The 15,951-nt window shown below is 41.8% G+C and overlaps 1 protein-coding gene across 3 annotated transcripts in view; it reads left to right on the top strand.

Moving 5' to 3' along the window:
* The window catches only part of LOC128649089 (serine dehydratase-like), a 151,604-nt gene that overhangs the window by 1,246 nt on the left and 134,407 nt on the right, over positions 1-15,951 (top strand). The gene's annotated exons all lie outside the window — the stretch shown is intronic.

A 15,951-nucleotide genomic window follows, 5' to 3' on the forward strand; every position in this document is an offset into this window, starting at 1 on the left:
TGATATATAAATAGATGATAGCTTGATGGATATATAAATAAATAGACGATAGATAGATGGATGATAGAGGGATAGATAGACAGAGGGATAGATAGACAGATAGATGATAGATAGATGGATAGATAGACAGAGGGATAGACAGACAGATGATAGATAATTAGATGGATATATACATAAATAGATGATAGATAGATAGACAGAGGGATAGATAGATAGATAATTAGATGGATATATAAATAAATAGATGATAGATAGATCGACAGAGGGATAGATAGACAGAGGGATAGATAGATGAGAGATAATTAGATGGATAGATAGATAGATAGATAGATAGATAGATGATAGAGGGATAGATAGACAGAGGGATAGACAGACAGAGGGATAGACAGACAGATGATAGATAATTAGATGAATATATAAATAAATAGATGATAGATAGATTGTAGATAGACATATAGAGGGCTAGATATACAGTCAGACAGATAGACCGATAGAGGGCTAGATAGACAGACAGACAGATAGATAGATAGTCTAGATAGATAGATAGATAGACCTGGAACCTGCATTAATAAAAGTCTCCCCTGCATTAGGATTGTACACATTCTGCACATGTCTATGTATAGACTGGCTGACATGGGTCCCCCCAGCATTTGGGCCCTGGCGCCACTGCACCTGCTGTACCAATAGTACTTCTGCCCCTGATGTTACTAATTAATAGCAGGTGATGATAATAGCTGTCTACTAAAGGGACAGTAACCACCTTGAGATTTTGATATACAATGTGTAATCATATGAAGCATAATAACTATGATCTATACTAAAACAATAAATAAAGTGTTGGTGACATAATGGCCCTGTTTTTCTACTCCACTAACAAGTAATGATTGGCTGCTCCAAATAAAGCAAGTAGTGGGTGGAGTTTGTCTTAAACAAAATATGTTGTAGCAAGAATTGTGATAATGAATTTACCTGAACAGAAGTCTCCAACTTCAATAAACCCTATCCTGCTCACTGTTATTAACCTTATACCCCTCCACTACAGTTCTAACCTGTGAATTTCCCACTACATTAACCCTAACTGTACCTGAGCAGTAACCTAAAACTCTTTCCATTTCTTTTTATAAAAAAAATTACTAGATAAAAACAATTCTCTCATTTTCAAGTATGTTCTGGGATATGCCAGCAATACATTACACATTGTACAAATAGTTAAAATTTTACACAGTAATATACAGACACAGTGTAGGTCTTTTTAGAATTTAGGGACCCCCCTAATGCAATCATCCTAAATGCAATAATCTGTTTATTCCACCCCCCCCCCCCAGTAAAGTAAACTATGCAAACACAACCAATAGATAGAAAGGAAGCATTAAGATTATGCTGAGACTGTATTTTAATTATTTAGTTATCTACATAAATTATAAAATGTTTCTTGAAATGTATGTCTACTGGAACTGAGTGTAGTTTATCTAAAGGACAGTAGCACTAACTATACAAACAACTTGCTTTATTTGTATGTCACTGTGCTGCAATAAAATAACCATTCTGATTTTATAAAAAAATGATTTAAAAAATGCATTGTGCACTCTACCGACTGTTTACTTGCACGCTTTTTTGCTCATATAAAAATCACTAAAAAGAGAATAATGAACCCCATTGTAATTGCAATGTGCATATATATATATATATATATATATATATATATCCAGCTGCCCCTGGGCTTACGTTTGCAAGAGGCTCACAGCTCATTGGATCAACTTTTCATTTCTGGATGTCCAATTGGACGGGCTGGATCACGTGGTGTACATACACACACACACACACACACACACACAGCTTTCGAGGCGTAAGGAACAAACGCTGAACAGCGATACTTTTGCATGCAGCATTAGGAGTTGCAGAGCTGCAAGTAGTGTTTGTATACTGGGGCACACGGGCCTTCACAGCATATGTGGGTAAGCTGCTGAAAAACCAACAATAGCATTTTTGCTAATGGAAGTATATTGCAAAAATGCTTATATTTAAAATTTAAATGCACCCCTGCACATTTCAGTTTTGACCTTTCTATCCCTTTAAAGGTATATTAAACAGTAAATAAATGCTGGATATAATGATATATGCAAAGCAAAGATTGGACTGTGAATAACCTATCTATCTATCTATCTATCTATCTATCTATCTATCTATCTATCTATCTATCTATTATTATTATTGTTATTATACTTTATTTATAAATAAAGCACCAACATATTCTGCAGCGCTGTCCATGGGTACAATTAATTTAAATAAAACAATGATATAAGACTTGTAAGAGACAAGACAAACTTTACAAACACATACAGGAGGGATTGAGGGCCCTATTCCCGTGGGAATTTACAATCTAGAAGGGTAGGAGGTTGAGAAACAGGAGGTGAGGACTGCACGATTGAGAAAGATGTTAATGCAGAGTTTGATGAGGGAAATGTTAGGTAAGTGAAATTAATTTATTATTGAGTTGGGTGGTAGGCTTCTCTGAATAAAAAAGTCTTCAGGGAACATTTAAAAGATGAAAGATTAGGGGAAAGCCTGACAGCACAAGGGAGAGTGTTCCAGAGGGTAGGTGCTGCACGACAGAAGTCCTGCAGTCTAGCATGAGAGGAGGTGATAGTCGCGGATGCAAGGAGCAGGTCATTATTGGATCTTAGTGGGCGGGCTGGAGTATACTTGTTTATTAGAGAAGATAGGTAGTGGGGAGCGGCGTTGGTGAGAGCTTTGTATGAAAGGGTGAGAATTTTATTTATCTGTGGTTTAGTCAATTGTAACACAGGTTTTCCCCTTATTTATTTTGTCTGCTGAGGACAATTACAGACAGATATAAAACAGGCATGAAAAGAGTGTGGACTGGAAACAAGGCTTTATGGAAAAATATCTCACAGGGTTTCCGCATAGCCCTGTTTAGACACCCTCTTTTTTACCTGTGATCTGCACATTTGTAAAGTCTCTGATCCATGCTTATCTACCCCCCAGCATCTGATAAGAAATATGATGGCTCAATGTCTACTGTAACATAAATACCTCAATTTATATATATATATATATATAACACATAGAAACACCCAGCACTCACCAGCTAGCTCACAGCTAAGATAAAATCACAACTGGAAAGGTTAGTCACCGCATCTGGCCAAATGGGAAAGCTCAGGCACCACGTCAAGGTCCTTTCCATTGCCTGAGTCCCTAACACAGCCATACTATCATGCGAGCTCACAAAGCCAAACAGACTGAGAACAAAGAAGGGGTGCACAGGTGGCTGTAATCACCCATAGAAAATACAAAACATGGAAGGGAACTGCACTCTAAGACCAGATCAGGTACACATCCTGTAACTCAGCAACATCCAGCCCTGGGTGCTAAATAGCACTCCAAAAAAGCTGTGATGTCACCAGAGCCACAGGCAGTTAACCCCAGTCCTTGACGTGGTGCCTGAGCTTTCCCATTTGGCCAGATGCGGTGACTAACCTTTCCAGTTGTGATTTTATCTTAGCTGTGAGCTAGCTGGTGAGTGCTGGGTGTTTCTATGTGTTGTATTACTTTTTATTTGTAATCCCCCTTGTTTCTTGCACCCCATTCCGGACTGGGGTTAACTGCCTGTGGCTCTGGTGACATCACAGCTTTTTTGGAGTGCTATTTAGCACCCAGGGCTGGATGTTGCTGAGTTACAGGATGTGTACCTGATCTGGTCTTGGAGTGCAGTTCCCTTCCATGTTTTGTATTTTCTATGGTGATTACAGCCACCGGTGCACCCCTTCTTTGTTCTCAGTCTGTTTGGCTTTGTGAGCTCGCATGATAGTATGGCTGTGTTAGGGGACTCAGGCAATGGAAAGGACCTTGACGTGGTGCCTGAGCTTTCCCCATTTGGCCAGATGCGGTGACTAACCTTTCCAGTTGTGATTTTATCTTAGCTGTGAGCTAGCTGGTGAGTGCTGGGTGTTTCTATGTGTTGTATTACTTTTTATTTGTAATCCCCCTTGTTTCTTGCACCCATTCCGGACTGGGGTTAACTGCCTGTGGCTCTGGTGACATCAGAGCTTTTTTGGAGTGCTATTTAGCACCCAGGGCTGGATGTTGCTGAGTTACAGGATGTGTACCTGATCTGGTCTTGGAGTGCAGTTTCCCTTCCATGTTTTTGTATTTTCTATGGGTGATTACAGCCACCGGTGCACCCCTTCTTTGTTCTCAGTCTGTTTGGCTTTGTGAGCTCGCATGATAGTATGGCTGTGTTAGGGACTCAGGCAATGGAAAGGACCTTGACGTGGTGCCTGAGCTTTCCCATTTGGCCAGATGCGGTGACTAACCTTTCCAGTTGTGATTTTATCTTAGCTGTGAGCTAGCTGGTGAGTGCTGGGTGTTTCTATGTGTTGTATTACTTTTTATTTGTAATCCCCCTTGTTTCTTGCACCCATCCCGGACTGGGGTTAACTGCCTGTGGCTCTGGTGACATCACAGCTTTTTTTAGGGTTGCCACCTCAGCCATGTTTTCCTAGACACTTATGAGTTACACATGCTGCAGGGTGTGCAGGGAGGATCATGTATTGTGTTTCTGGACAGCACTATTCATATTCCTCCCTGCACACCCAGCAGCATGTGTAATGGATAAGTGTTCTGTATTTTAAGGAACGGGTGGCAACCCTAGCTTTTTTGGAGTGCTATAGTAGGCACCCAGGGCTGGATGTTGCTGAGTTACAGGATTTGTACCTGATCTGGTCTTGGAGTGCAGTTCCCTTCCATGTTTTGTATTTTCTATGGGTGATTACAGCCACCTGTGCACCCCTTCTTTGTTTCTCAGTCTGTTTGGCTTTGTGAGCTCGCATGATAGTATGGCTGTGTTAGGGGACTCAGGCAATGGAAAGGACCTTGACGTGGTGCCTGAGCTTTCCCATTTGCCCAGATGCGGTGACTAACCTTTCCAGTTGTGATTTTATCTTAGCTGTGAGCTAGCTGGTGAGTGCTGGGTGTTTCTATGTGTTTGTATTACTTTTTATTTGTAATCCCCCTTGTTTCTTGCACCCATTCCGGACTGGGGTTAACTGCCTGTGGCTCTGGTGACATCACAGCTTTTTTGGAGTGCTATTTAGCACCCAGGGCTGGATGTTGCTGAGTTACAGGATGTGTACCTGATCTGGTCTTGGAGTGCAGTTCCCTTCCATGTTTTGTATTTTCTATGGGTGATTACAGCCACCTGTGCACCCCTTCTTTGTTCTCAGTCTGTTTGGCTTTGTGAGCTCGCATGATAGTATGGCTGTGTTAGGGACTCAGGCAATGGAAAGGACCTTGACGTGGTGCCTGAGCTTTCCCAATTGGCCCAGATGCGGTGACTAACCTTTCCAGTTGTGATTTTATCTTAGCTGTGAGCTAGCTGGTGAGTGCTGGGTGTTTCTATGTGTTGTATTACTTTTTATTTGTAATCCCCCTTGTTTCTTGCACCCATCCCGGACTGGGGGTTAACTGCCTGTGGCTCTGGTGACATCACAGCTTTTTTAGGGTTGCCACCTCAGGCCATGTTTTCCTAGACACTTATGAGTTACACATGCTGCAGGGTGTGCAGGGAGGATCATGTATTGTGTTTCTGGACAGCACTATTCATATTCCTCCCTGCACACCCAGCAGCATGTGTAATGGATAAGTGTTCTGTATTTTAAGGAACGGGTGGCAACCCTAGCTTTTTTGGAGTGCTATATAGCACCCAGGGCTGGATGTTGCTGAGTTACAGGATTTGTACCTGATCTGGTCTTGGAGTGCAGTTCCCTTCCATGTTTTGTATTTTCTATGGGTGATTACAGCCACCTGTGCACCCCTTCTTTGTTCTCAGTCTGTTTGCTTTGTGAGCTCGCATGATAGTATGGCTGTGTTAGGGACTCAGGCAATGGAAAGGACCTTGACGTGGTGCCTGAGCTTTCCCATTTGGCCAGATGCGGTGGACTAACCTTTCCAGTTGTGATTTTATCTTAGCTGTGAGCTAGCTGGTGAGTGCTGGGTGTTTCTATGTGTTGTATTACTTTTTATTTGTAATCCCCCTTGTTTCTTGCACCCATTCCGGACTGGGGTTAACTGCCTGTGGCTCTGGTGACATCACAGCTTTTTTGGAGTGCTATTTAGCACCCAGGGCTGGATGTTGCTGAGTTACAGGATGTGTACCTGATCTGGTCTTGGAGTGCAGTTCCCTTCCATGTTTTGTATTTTCTATGGGTGATTACAGCCACCGGTGCACCCCTTCTTTGTTCTCAGTCTGTTTGGCTTTGTGAGCTCGCATGATAGTATGGCTGTGTTAGGGACTCAGGCAATGGAAAGGACCTTGACGTGGTGCCTGAGCTTTCCCATTTGGCCAGATGCGGTGACTAACCTTTCCAGTTGTGATTTTATCTTAGCTGTGAGCTAGCTGGTGAGTGCTGGGTGTTTCTATGTGTTGTATTACTTTTTATTTGTAATCCCCCTTGTTTCTTGCACCCATTCCGGACTGGGGTTAACTGCCTGTGGCTCTGGTGACATCACAGCTTTTTTGGAGTGCTATTTAGCACCCAGGGCTGGATGTTGCTGAGTTACAGGATGTGTACCTGATCTGGTCTTGGAGTGCAGTTCCCTTCCATGTTTTGTATTTTCTATGGGTGATTACAGCCACCTGTGCACCCCTTCTTTGTTCTCAGTCTGTTTGGCTTTGTGAGCTCGCATGATAGTATGGCTGTATTAGGGACTCAGGCAATGGAAAGGACCTTGACGTTGTGCCTGAGCTTTCCCATTTGGCCAGATGCGGTGACTAACCTTTCCAGTTGTGATTTTATCTTAGCTGTGAGCTAGCTGGTGAGTGCTGGGTGTTTCTATGTGTTGTATTACTTTTTATTTGTAATCCCCCTTGTTTCTTGCACCCATTCCGGACTGGGGTTAACTGCCTGTGGCTCTGGGGACATCACAGCTTTTTTGGAGTGCTATTTAGCACCCAGGGCTGGATGTTGCTGAGTTACAGGATGTGTACCTGATCTGGTCTTGGAGTGCAGTTCCCTTCCATGTTTTGTATTTTCTATGGGTGATTACAGCCACCTGTGCACCCCTTCTTTGTTCTCAGTCTGTTTGGCTTTGTGAGCTCGCATGATAGTATGGCTGTGTTAGGGACTCAGGCAATGGAAAGGACCTTGACGTGGTGCCTGAGCTTTCCCATTTGGCCAGATGCGGTGACTAACCTTTCCAGTTGTGATTTTATCTTAGCTGTGAGCTAGCTGGTGAGTGCTGGGTGTTTCTATGTGTTGTATTACTTTTTATTTGTAATCCCCCTTGTTTCTTGCACCCATTCCGGACTGGGGTTAACTGCTTGTGGCTCTGGTGACATCAGAGCTTTTTTGGAGTGCTATTTAGCACCCAGGGCTGGATGTTGCTGAGTTACAGGATGTGTACCTGATCTGGTCTTGGAGTGCAGTTCCCTTCCATGTTTTGTATTTCTATGGGTGATTACAGGCCACCGGTGCAACCCCTTCTTTGTTCTCAGTCTGTTTGGCTTTGTGAGCTCGCATGATAGTATGGCTGTGTTAGGGACTCAGGCAATGGAAAGGACCTTGACGTGGTGCCTGAGCTTTCCCATTTGGCCAGATGCGGTGACTAACCTTTCCAGTTGTGATTTTATCTTAGCTGTGAGCTAGCTGGTGAGTGCTGGGTGTTTCTATGTGTTGTATTACTTTTTATTTGTAATCCCCCTTGTTTCTTGCACCCATTCCGGACTGGGGTTAACTGCCTGTGGCTCTGGTGACATCACAGCTTTTTTGGAGTGCTATTTAGCACCCAGGGCTGGATGTTGCTGAGTTACAGGATGTGTACCTGATCTGGTCTTGGAGTGCAGTTCCCTTCCATGTTTTGTATTTTCTATGGGTGATTACAGCCACCTGTGCACCCCTTCTTTGTTCTCAGTCTGTTTGGCTTTGTGAGCTTGCATGATAGTATGGCTGTGTTAGGGACTCAGGCAATGGAAAGGACCTTGACGTGGTGCCTGAGCTTTCCCATTTGGCCAGATGCGGTGACTAACCTTTCCAGTTGTGATTTTATCTTAGCTGTGAGCTAGCTGGTGAGTGCTGGGTGTTTCTATGTGTTGTATTACTTTTTATTTGTAATCCCCCTTGTTTCTTGCACCCATCCCGGACTGGGGTTAACTGCCTGTGGCTCTGGTGACATCACAGCTTTTTTGGAGTGCTATATAGCACCCAGGGCTGGATGTTGCTGAGTTACAGGATTTGTACCTGATCTGGTCTTGGAGTGCAGTTCCCTTCCATGTTTTGTATTTTCTATGGGTGATTACAGCCACCTGTGCACCCCTTCTTTGTTCTCAGTCTGTTTGGCTTTGTGAGCTCACATGATAGTATGGCTGTGTTAGGGACTCAGGCAATGGAAAGGACCTTGACGTGGTGCCTGAGCTTTCCCATTTGGCCAGATGCGGTGACTAACCTTTCCAGTTGTGATTTTATCTTAGCTGTGAGCTAGCTGGTGAGTGCTGGGTGTTTCTATGTGTTGTATTACTTTTTATTTGTAATCCCCCTTGTTTCTTGCACCGATTCCGGACTGGGGTTAACTGCCTGTGGCTCTGGTGACATCAGAGCTTTTTTGGAGTGCTATTTAGCACCCAGGGCTGGATGTTGCTGAGTTACAGGATGTGTACCTGATCTGGTCTTGGAGTGCAGTTCCCTTCCATGTTTTGTATTTTCTATGGGTGATTACAGCCACCTGTGCACCCCTTCTTTGTTCTCAGTCTGTTTGGCTTTGTGAGCTCGCATGATAGTATGGCTGTGTTAGGGACTCAGGCAATGGAAAGGACCTTGACGTGGTGCCTGAGCTTTCCCATTTGGCCAGATGCGGTGACTAACCTTTTCAGTTGTGATTTTATCTTTGCTGTGAGCTAGCTGGTGAGTGCTGGGTTTTTCTATGTGTTGTATTACTTTTTATTTGTAATCCCCCTTGTTTCTTGCACCCATTCCGGACTGGGGTTAACTGCCTGTGGCTCTGGTGACATCACAGCTTTTTTGGAGTGCTATTTAGCACCCAGGGCTGGATGTTGCTGAGTTACAGGATGTGTACCTGATCTGGTCTTGGAGTGCAGTTCCCTTCCATGTTTTGTATTTTCTATGGGTGATTACAGCCACCTGTGCACCCCTTCTTTGTTCTCAGTCTGTTTGGCTTTGTGAGCTCGCATGATAGTATGGCTGTATTAGGGACTCAGGCAATGGAAAGGACCTTGACGTGGTGCCTGAGCTTTCCCATTTGGCCTGATGCGGTGACTAACCTTTCCAGTTGTGATTTTATCTTAGCTGTGAGCTAGCTGGTGAGTGCTGGGTGTTTCTATGTGTTGTATTACTTTTTATTTGTAATCCCCCTTGTTTCTTGCACCCATTCCGGACTGGGGTTAACTGCCTGTGGCTCTGGGGACATCACAACTTTTTTGGAGTGCTATTTAGCACCCAGGGCTGGATGTTGCTGAGTTACAGGATGTGTACCTGATCTGGTCTTGGAGTGCAGTTCCCTTCCATGTTTTGTATTTTCTATGGGTGATTACAGCCACCTGTGCACCCCTTCTTTGTTCTCAGTCTGTTTGGCTTTGTGAGCTCGCATGATAGTATGGCTGTGTTAGGGACTCAGGCAATGGATAGGACCTTGACGTGGTGCCTGAGCTTTCCCATTTGGCCAGATGCGGTGACTAACCTTTCCAGTTGTGATTTTATCTTAGCTGTGAGCTAGCTGGTGAGTGCTGGGTGTTTCTATGTGTTGTATTACTTTTTATTTGTAATCCCCCTTGTTTCTTGCACCCATTCCGGACTGGGGTTAACTGCCTGTGGCTCTGGTGACATCAGAGCTTTTTTGGAGTGCTATTTAGCACCCAGGGCTGGATGTTGCTGAGTTACAGGATGTGTACCTGATCTGGTCTTGGAGTGCAGTTCCCTTCCATGTTTTGTATTTTCTATGGGTGATTACAGCCACCTGTGCACCCCTTCTTTGTTCTCAGTCTGTTTGGCTTTGTGAGCTCGCATGATAGTATGGCTGTGTTAGGGACTCAGGCAATGGAAAGGACCTTGACGTGGTGCCTGAGCTTTCCCATTTGGCCAGATGCGGTGACTAACCTTTCCAGTTGTGATTTTATCTTAGCTGTGAGCTAGCTGGTGAGTGCTGGGTGTTTCTATGTGTTGTATTACTTTTTATTTGTAATCCCCCTTGTTTCTTGCACCCCATTCCGGACTGGGGTTAACTGCCTGTGGCTCTGGTGACATCAGAGCTTTTTTGGAGTGCTATTTAGCACCCAGGGCTGGATGTTGCTGAGTTACAGGATGTGTACCTGATCTGGTCTTGGAGTGCAGTTCCCTTCCATGTTTTGTATTTTCTATGGGTGATTACAGCCACCTGTGCACCCCTTCTTTGTTCTCAGTCTGTTTGGCTTTGTGAGCTCGCTTGATAGTATGGCTGTGTTAGGGACTCAGGCAATGGAAAGGACCTTGACGTGGTGCCTGAGCTTTCCCATTTGGCCAGATGCGGTGACTAACCTTTCCAGTTGTGATTTTATCTTAGCTGTGAGCTAGCTGGTGAGTGCTGGGTGTTTCTATGTGTTGTATTACTTTTTATTTGTAATCCCCCTTGTTTCTTGCACCCATTCCGGACTGGGGTTAACTGCCTGTGGCTCTGGTGACATCACAGCTTTTTTGGAGTGCTATTTAGCACCCAGGGCTGGATGTTGCTGAGTTACAGGATTTGTACCTGATCTGGTCTTGGAGTGCAGTTCCCTTCCATGTTTTGTATTTTCTATGGGTGATTACAGCCACCTGTGCACCCCTTCTTTGTTCTCAGTCTGTTTGGCTTTGTGAGCTCGCATGATAGTATGCACTCTCAGGTCTTTGTGAAAAAAGCTTCAATTTAATGAAACATTTTCGGGGACAACCTCCCCTTCATCAGCATAACAACAAGTGAATCAACTCAGACATAAATACCTAAGTGAACAAATCTGACAATAATACACACCTGTGGTGACACTCAGTGATAACAACATTACCTTGTGTGAAACGCACGCCATGCGTGACATTAGCATACCCCTACCGGAAGTAATTCCGCATTCACTTACTTCCGGTGTCTATCTGTGTAAATGGCAAGTTTGAAGTGAACCATCCTAAACACTGTATCCCATCTCTATCTGATAAGTGTGTGAGTGAGTCGGTCATACCTTAATGAATGATTCCTGCTGTGTACTTAATATGGCATATATCGTGACTTGCATCTTAGCTGTTTGTCCTCGTGTGACACGCATATCCTTGCGTTCCATATATATATATATATATACACACACACATAATGGGCCAGATTACGAGTGCAAGCAATATCGGATTTTCGAGATCATTTGCACGCAGGTTAAATTGTACTGGTATTACAAGATGAAAGTAAATGCGATCATTTGAAGTTAATGCTCGTTGGGTTAGAGCGTCCTCAGAGCTGTGGTTAACTGTTTCACAAAACAAAAAAGTCTCACAAAACACATCAAAGATACATTACAAAGTGCACTTTCACTCATAATAACTAATAAAAATTATTTATAAAAAAATACTGCACACAAAAGTTATATGAACGCAAAGATATGAGGTCTCAAGAGTCAAGGCAGGCAAAGGTGCATACACATACATAGACATGTCTAAAGATGGATATGTTTATATTTAAATATGTCTACATATGTGGCATATGTATTTATGTATTTATATGTGTGTATACAGGGAGTGCAGAATTATTAGGCAAGTTGTATTTTTGAGGATTAATTTTATTATTGAACAACAACCATGTTCTCAATGAACCCAAAAACTCATTAATATCAAAGCTGAATAGTTTTGGAAGTAGTTTTTAGTTTGTTTTTAGTTATAGCTATTTTAGGGGGATATCTGTGTGTGCAGGTGACTATTACTGTGCATAATTATTAGGCAACTTAACAAAAAACAAATATATACCCATTTCAATTATTTATTTTTACCAGTGAAACCAATATAACATCTCAACATTCACAAATATACATTTCTGACATTCAAAAACAAAACAAAAACAAATCAGTGACCAATATAGCCACCTTTCTTTGCAAGGACACTCAAAAGCCTGCCATCCATGGATTCTGTCAGTGTTTTGATCTGTTCACCATCAACATTGTGTGCAGCAGCATCCACAGCCTCCCAGACACTGTTCAGAGAGGTGTACTGTTTTCCCTCCTTGTAAATCTCACATTTGATGATGGACCACAGGTTCTCAATGGGGTTCAGATCAGGTGAACAAGGAGGCCATGTCATTAGATTTTCTTCTTTTATACCCTTTCTTGCCAGCCACGCTGTGGAGTACTTGGACGCGTGTGATGGAGCATTGTCCTGCATGAAAATCATGTTTTTCTTGAAGGATGCAGACTTCTTCCTGTACCACTGCTTGAAGAAGGTGTCTTCCAGAAACTGGCAGTAGGACTGGGAGTTGAGCTTGACTCCATCCTCAACCCGAAAAGGCCCCACAAGCTCATCTTTGATGATACCAGCCCAAACCAGTACTCCGCCTCCACCTTGCTGGCATCTGAGTCGGACTGGAGCTCTCTGCCCTTTACCAATCCAGCCACGGGCCCATCCATCTGGCCCATCAAGACTCACTCTCATTTCATCAGTCCATAAAACCTTAGAAAAATCAGTCTTGAGATATTTCTTGGCCCAGTCTTGATGTTTCAGCTTGTGTGTCTTGTTCAGTGGTGGTCGTCTTTCAGCCTTTCTTACCTTGGCCATGTCTCTGAGTATTGCACACCTTGTGCTTTTGGGCACTCCAGTGATGTTGCAGCTCTGAAATATGGCCAAACTGGTGGCAAGTGGCATCTTGGCAGCTGCACGCTTGACTTTTCTCAGTTCATGGGCAGTTATTTTGCGCCTTGGTTTTTCCACACGCTTCTTGCGACCCTGTTGACTATTTTGAATGAAACGCTTGATTGTTCGATGATCACGCTTCAGAAGCTTTGCAATTTTAAGAGTGCTGTATCCCTCTGCAAGATATCTCACTATTTTTGACTTTTCTGAGCCTGTCAAGTCCTTCTTTTGACCCATTTTGCCAAAGGAAAGGAAGTTGCCTAATAATTATGCACACCTGATATAGGGTGTTAATGTCATTAGACCACACCCCTTCTCATTACAGAGATGCACATCACCTAATATGCTTAATTGGTAGTAGGCTTTCGAGCCTATACAGCTTGGAGTAAGACAACATGCATAAAGAGGATGATGTGGTCAAAATACTAATTTGCCTAATAATTCTGCACTCCCTGTATAGCTGTAAATACAGACAGCAAATGGCTTGAAATTGTTATATAAAATGTTTAGTTATGCAAAATGAAACAACTTTTCAATACACTTTAATTTTGCTCCGTTTTAATTTAATTTAGCTCTGAAAATGGATGATTTTCTATTTTTTCTAATGATCCCTGCTGCCTTCTCAAAGCCAACTCTACTGTATTTATCTGTCCCTAATTGGCTTTAGCTGATAGCAACGGCAAAACAATATACTTTATATTTACATTATGACCATGACTAGACTTGTTGTCTGCAGATTCAACCCCAAATGAATTCCTCCAAACAAGGCAAGTGGTGCGTGCAGTTTGGCTATGGAAAATAATTGCAGCAAACAAAATGCAAATTTGTTTTAGAATTGTTTAGCCTTACCAGCCATGCACTTCTTGTTTATTTTAAATGAAATCAAGAACTCCTTTCTTATTGGTAGAAAATGGCCATTTTAAGAATAACATTTACTTCAAATATACACATCTTCGCCTTAGCATAGAGACTAGGGTTGCACTGATACCAAGTATTTGCATGAGTACTTGTACTCGTCCAAATGCACCGATACTTAAACTGATACCTCCACTTCCTACCCATATGCTATCTTGTGGCGTTTTTTCAAAACTGCATGTTCCCATTTAATTTTAAGCTGAAGTGGAGACTAAACTAAAAATTGTTTACTACTGTTCTGCCAATACAAATTGCTGTTATTTGTATTATTGTAGGAGAGATCACTGTACCCAGTTCAGACAAACCCCTGAAGTACTGGTCAGTTAATAAACTGAGATTTCCAGCTCTGGCTAAAATGGTCCAAAAATATCTTTCTGCCCCATGCAGTAGTGTGGAAAGTGAAAGACTGTTCAACTTAGAGTCAAACCTCCTTACTGATAGCAAAAACAGACTTATAGCTGAACATGCAGAGAGGCTTCTGTTCTGTTCCTTAAAAAGAACTTGCCACTAACTTTTGAAAAATGATTCTAATTGCTAAATTGCCTTTTTACTGCTAGTTCTCATCTTGCAGAATGATGTTCAAAACATACTATACTCTGAGGAACATCCATAGGTTACCTTATATAATTGCAGGAAGAGTACTCATGGCAAAAATTAAGTTAATTCCAATGAACACTCATCCTGCAATTATAGGACTAGATTTAGATTACATTTGATTGGTAAGCTTTATCAATGCTATGTTCACATTTCCAACTCCATAGACTTTAATGGAGTAGGGCATGTAATGAGAGCATTGGTAAAGCTTACCAGTCAAATGTAATTTAGCCCATAGTGTTGTTCCCCATGATTAAACAGTGCACTGTTCTATTTTTTACTGTATTGCACTTTTGGTTGGTTGTGATTTTATATTTGTTATTTCTTGTTATTATTAATATATTTTATTGTAATATTTTTATTTATAAACATGTTCTGTGAACTTTATGACAAATAAAACTGTTTTATTATTTCATAATGTCTTTTACAGTCCTTCATAATTATAAAGAAGGAATCTTAAATAATTAGTCTGTATTGTGCTTGGTTAACTGTCACATGACATTAAAAAAAAAAAAGTATCGGTGATTGGTATCTGCGAGTATTTGAAAACAAGTATCGGTACTTGTACTCGGTCTTAAAAAAATGGTATCGGTGCAACCCTAATAGAGACAGTAGAGATGTGAGCCCAATGACAGAGCAAGACTTCTTGATATGACTATTATATTTCTCTAGGGATGAAGAAAAGATCAAAATGTCTCACAAATATTCATAATGTCCATAGTAAGTGGACTTTTTTCTCTGCTAATATGAAGAAAATATTAAACTCCTTTGTTAAACACTGAAGTTTAAAGGGACAGTCTACACCAAAATTGTTATTGTTTAAAAAGATAGACAACTCCTTTACTACCCATTTTCCATCTTTGCACAACCAACATTGTTATATTAATACACTTTATAACATTTAAACCTCTAAATTTTTGCCTGTTCCAAAGCCACTAAAGACAGCCTCTTATTACATGCATTTTTTATTTGCGTTTCACAACAAGAGACTGGCAATTCATGCGAGCCATATAGATAACAGTTTGCTTTCTCCCGTGGAGTTGTGGCTGACACTGCACTAATTTACTAAAATGCAAGTCAATAGATAATAAATAAATAGTTATGTTATAAGGAAGCTGTAAGATGGGGCTTAGATACAAGGTAATCACAGAGTTAAAAAGTATATTAAAGGGACAGTCTAGGCCAAAATAAACTTTCATGATTCAGATAGGACATGTAATTTTAAACAATTTTCCAGTTTACTTTTATCACCAATGTTGCTTTGTTCTCTTGGTATTCTTAGTTGAAAGCTTGACCTAGGAGGTTCATATGCTAATTTCTAAGACCTTGAAGGCCACCTCTTTTCAGAATGCATTTTAACAGTTTTTCACCACTAGAGGGTGTTAGTTCATGTGTTTCGTATAGATAACACTGTGCTTGTGCACGTGAAGTTATCTGGGAGCAGGCACTGATTGGCTAAACTGCAAGTCTGTCAAAAGAACTGAAATAAAGGGGCAGTTTGCAGAGGCTTAGATACAAGATAATCACAGAGGTTAAAAGTATATTAATATAACTGTGTTGGTTATACAAAACTGGGGAATGGGTA

The sequence above is a fragment of the Bombina bombina genome, chromosome 2 (genome assembly GCF_027579735.1).
Source record: "Bombina bombina isolate aBomBom1 chromosome 2, aBomBom1.pri, whole genome shotgun sequence".
Classification (NCBI taxonomy): Eukaryota; Metazoa; Chordata; class Amphibia; order Anura; family Bombinatoridae; genus Bombina; species Bombina bombina.